General features: G+C 43.2%; 1 protein-coding gene across 1 annotated transcript in view; it reads left to right on the top strand.

Annotated features, from left to right (window-relative positions):
* Positions 1-120: 120 nt before the first annotated feature.
* LOC144696084 (nuclear receptor coactivator 7) overlaps positions 121-4,954 on the top strand; it is an 87,581-nt gene continuing 82,747 nt past the window's right edge. The window contains exons 1-2 of the mRNA XM_078567330.1: positions 121-583; positions 2,139-2,177. The gene's annotated coding sequence lies outside the window, so the exon portion shown is untranslated. The remainder of the gene's footprint in view (positions 584-2,138; positions 2,178-4,954) is intronic.

Below are 4,954 nucleotides of genomic sequence, written 5' to 3'. Positions count from 1 at the left end.
CATTGGCTGCGTGGCCGGCCGGCAGCCAATCGCCTTTACGGAATGGGGGTGTGGGGGCGGGGGGGGGGGGTTGCGGCCTAGCCCTCGGTGCCAGAGCCTGCCCCTTTTTCAGCTGAGCGAGAGGCAGCACCGCCCTCTGCAGAGCTTGGCCAATCTGCAGCAAAAGCGATGCACCAGCATATATTATTTGCAATAAATGCTGATGAGTGTTTTCAGTGCGATATTATGCGGAATACGATTTCAATTCCAATGTTAACTTCCTTTTGGTCCATCTTTAATTTGTGACTGACTGTCTTGTCTGGGGTCTGCACCTTCTATCAATGGATGGAGATGGGGATGGGGTGGTACAAGGGGTGGAATCCTACCTATTGAAGATTTAGGGCGAAGGATTTGTTCTGGTGGGTGATTTGCTGTTGCTCAGATCCGGTATTTTCTCTTCCTCTGTGACTGTCCTTTTTGCAAAATAGTGCTCATGAGAAAATGGTGCGACAGATCGTCAAACTCTCAGGATCTGTTGAGAGGTCAGCCGTGCCAAATCATCTCAAATTGAAAATCTTAATAACTGATATATGATAAGACACAAGTAAGTGCAAACAAAGACTTCTGATTTGGAAATCATCTTTTTGTGTCATATAAAATGCATTGGATATAGCTTGTAACATGTAATGTGTAAATGCAATATAAGATGTATTGGATATGGCTTTTTAATAAAAAAAAATAGACTGTCGTTCAAAAACTGACAGGTGAGGACTTTTTTTGTGTGGGAAGGCAGGTTGATAGGTGAGCTCAGAATCTGATAAATATTAGACAAATGCAATCCATCAAATCTTTGGTGTTTAGAGTCACTGTCTAATTCTACCAACCGTGGCTGAATGGGGAGCATGCCAGTCTCTGAATCAGAAGGTTACAGGTTCAAGTCCCACTCTAGAGACAAAATTGAGGGTGTGTACTCTCTTGTAGATGTTTGTCTGTCAAGTTAGTGTTCAATACTCAGAGATCGACAGGGAACTTTAGTGTCCAAGGCTGATACTTATCCCTCAGCCAACATCAGGAAAGAATGGTTATCTGGCCATTATCACATTTCTGTTTGTGGGAGCTTACTGTGCGTAATTCAGCTGTCACACTTCCAACATTACAACAGAGTGACTACACATCAAAAGTACTTCATTGGCTTTGGGACATCCTGAGGTTGTATAAGGTGCTATTCCTACCCTTTCAATATTCTTCTTATTCAGGCAAATGTTTAATTCCCTTTCTAAAATAATTCTAACCTCTGCTGCAACAATATTTTTTAGCGGAAAATTCCACATTCTAACCATCCTCTGTAAAGACATCCAAACCTTAAATTTGTGCCCTCTCATTACCATCTTTCTGACCAAGGAATATCTTTCATTACTCCACTATAATCATTCATAATCTTGAAGACCTCCATCCAGTAACCCCTCAATCTTCTGAACTCTAGCGACAAAAGCCCTGACTTCTCAAGTCTCTCATCAAAATTGTAATCCTCAATCTAGTAACATCTTAATAGTGAGTGTCAGCTAGTTATTTTGTTATGGAGTGGATCAAAGCTGGGCCCAATTTTGTACTAAATGATGTCCATGCATACCCTTTCTGGGGGGGTTAAATTTTTAGGAATGCCAACCATTCTAATTTAATGCAGATGTGTGCTGTAATATTCTATGATCTCTGATAAATAAAACTATTGTACTTTCTGGCATTAAACTTCTACCTGTATTGGAAGAGAAAGGTTCAGTTACCGAAAATTAGGGCTGAGGCTCCAGTGCAATACTGAGAGAGCATTGCACTATTAGAGGTGCCATCTTTTGGATGACACGATTTAACCGAGGCCCCATCTGCCTGCTTGGTAGATGTCAAAGATCCTGTGGCACTATTTCGAGGAATAGGGGAGTTATATCCCATGTGCTGGTCAATATTTATTCCTTAATCAACATCACAAAAAACAAGAGTATCTGCTCATTATCACATTGCTGTTTGTGGGAATTTGCTGAGCGCAAATTAGCTGTTACATTTCCTACATTCCAACAGTGACCACTTTATTGGCTGTAAAAAGTGCTTTGAGACATCCGGTGGTAATGAAAAGTGCTATTTAAATGCAAGTCTTTCTTTTCTTTAAGGTGAAAAGAATAGAAGACAACAGCAGAAGTCATATTCAGGTGATTCCAAAGTTGTGTTTTAATATTGTATGTGGAAGGAAAGAGAAAGGGCGATAAGAAATTTTGACGTGATGGGAAGCGATGCGTTAAGGAGATGTACAATGGGTATTAAGTTCCCCACAGTGAAGATGTAGGGAGGAGAATAGGCATGTTAGAATGTTTATCTGAAATTTAGAAGAAACACAAGGGCTAAATTTTAGAGGAACAATAACTATAGCAGTTTTGATTAAAAAGAGAAAGAAGAGAAACATTGTGATAAATGGCAACCAGAATTTAAGTAGCAAAACACCCCAAACCTTTCACAGTTGTGGGAGTTTGGACTCAAACAAAATAGGAGCGAAGTTATAGGAATTATCAATGGTAAATTTTAAGGAGACGAGGATGATGATGATGGTGGATGATGAGGCAGATGAGTTTAGAGAGAGTATCCAGAGTGTGGGGTAAGAGATGACTTTTGGGGCCTCCAGCAATGTAGAAGGAGGTGATAATGCACAGTCGACCGGAAATGAAACAGTGAAGCATGTTTGCAAAGGCAAAAGTCTGGAGGAAGTTGCAAATCTCTCCACAGCCTTGCCACTCCCTATTTCCTCTAATGACATGTTGCTGCGCATACTCACTGTTCCTCTAACAGCAGTTTATTTCATGCTGCCTGCTCCATCACTGGTAACTATTCATCAGCCACTACCCTATAAAGTGCCCCAGTAGCTTTAGCAATGATTCCAAGAGCCTATACAACTTTGTTCCCATGACTTAACATAGCATTGGTTGCTTCGCCTTCCTTTGGAAAGCTCCTGTAGATCACTTGGGATCTCAATGGTAAACCTCTGTCCATGGATGTGGTATCCAATTCCTTTTGAATCATCTCTTTCCTGGGTGGAGACACCTTACAAGTCGACAGCTATTTTTGGACTAGGACTAGTTTAATGTCGCCCTTGTTATTCTGGGAAACTTTCTCATTCATCAAAGTCTCACATTCTGAAATATGCATGTATGTAGATTGTATAAAACGTTGATCTTTGAATATCCCTCTGTCTCTTTCATCTTCATCTGACATCTAGACTTTCACCACATCTTGTCACTCAATCCAAACCCCCACTTTCATATCCAGTCAGCAGCACCGCCTCCTCTGGAGTGTTTTTCTTTTTCATCTCCAAATGTTTTGGTGACTGCATGTTTCTGCAGTCCATAAGACAATATGTTAATACTGTTCCTCCCAGTGAGATCAGTCAGTACAAAACAGCTTGGGTTTTTTACATAATTTTTTGGAATGCAAGATAATGGAGAAGAATTTACTGGAGAAGTTCATTACCAGCCAACAGAACAACAGCCATCATTTGATGTGATATGAAAATAACCCTTGCTGTGATATAAAAGGCATAAAAATCATAATTTCCACATGGGGAAGGACTTGCATTGCTTTAAGAAGCATTCTACAAGAAATGCAATTGCATTTGCAAGAGCATAGTGACTTCTATGTATAGTGTTCAGGCAAGATCTACAATTTCAGATGACACAAAAAACGTGAAAATATTCATCACCAATGAAAAGCAGATACAAAAAGGTATGCAGTGTTGAAACAAATTGAATGTGATGTTATTGTTCTTAATCACGAGCTCAAAAAAAAGACTGCGGACGAACAACGAATGATTTAGATATCATAGACAATCCACGCAAGCTGAAGAAGAGACTTAAAACATGACTAAATATGTGCTGGATTTGACTTATGACTGATTCCTCATGTAGGCATTAAAAATACTTTAAGTTTATTACTTTCACTTCAACATGTTGGGGAAAGATCTTTCTAAAAATTAGCAAAATACTGTTCCATAATTCTAATTATTAAAATTGCAGATTATTTCTTGTCAATCTTAAACCTCTAAATAATGTATTCCAGTACAGTAATGCACATAACCTTTTAACTAGCCTTTGAGACAGGTGCCCCAGTAGCTCAGTCAGTAGGTGCATCTCTTGGTGTGGCTGATGCTAGCCAAGGTACCCAGATGCAATCCTTCGGCCGGAACCTTGTGCTTGGAAGCGGGAATGGCATTAACTCAGGCGGGATGCGCGGTGTTCTGGCCGGGGAGGTCCGTGGTGGACCTGCACATCCCACCGTCAGTTGCCTGGTATTAACCCAGCTGCAGGCGGACCTGTCACAATGCGACGGGTTAAAGGCTCTGCAGCCAGCTAGACACCTCCTGGGTGGGAGGGGGACAGTGCAGTGCTCCCTTGATCACTCAGGACATCGGGGAGGGGGGCTTCTGAAAGCCGCCCCCTCTGCCCTTGCTGCGAACCCCTCTCCCCCACAACCTCCACCTCGCCAAACCACCCACATCGCTTATCAATGGCCTGGGTTGCTCCGCCATCCCGGAACTCCGGCGCCGCCTGTCCTTCCAGCAGCGGCCACTGCCTCCCCCGATGGCACTGCAGAGCACAAGAGAGATGCCGGCCTCTGATTGGCCAGCAGGTTTCAGTAGGTGGGACTTCTGGCCTTGGTTGGGGGGCGGGGTCTTGATTCCAGCCGCTGGCCTCAGCGCTGCCTGACTGGCGTGGGCCTTCCCCTCGAGGAAAGTGTGGGTCTCTCACTGGCTCCCCCTGCTGGCAAGCGAGGCCCCCCCCCCTCAACAAGGTTCTGCCCCTTGTCTGTGCTGGGGCAGCACAATTTGCTTCAGTGTCCTTGGCCTACTATGAAAAAAAAGCATCAGTGAGGATGACTGCTCTTGCTCATTATCTGCACTCGCCATTCCTAGCAGCAGTGTTCAGAGTTGGGGCTGCTGCCT

Source organism: Cetorhinus maximus, chromosome 21, assembly GCF_964194155.1.
Source record: "Cetorhinus maximus chromosome 21, sCetMax3.hap1.1, whole genome shotgun sequence".
Classification (NCBI taxonomy): Eukaryota; Metazoa; Chordata; class Chondrichthyes; order Lamniformes; family Cetorhinidae; genus Cetorhinus; species Cetorhinus maximus.
The sequence above is the reverse complement of the archived record's forward strand: the minus strand, read 5'-3'. Positions and strand labels throughout refer to the sequence as shown.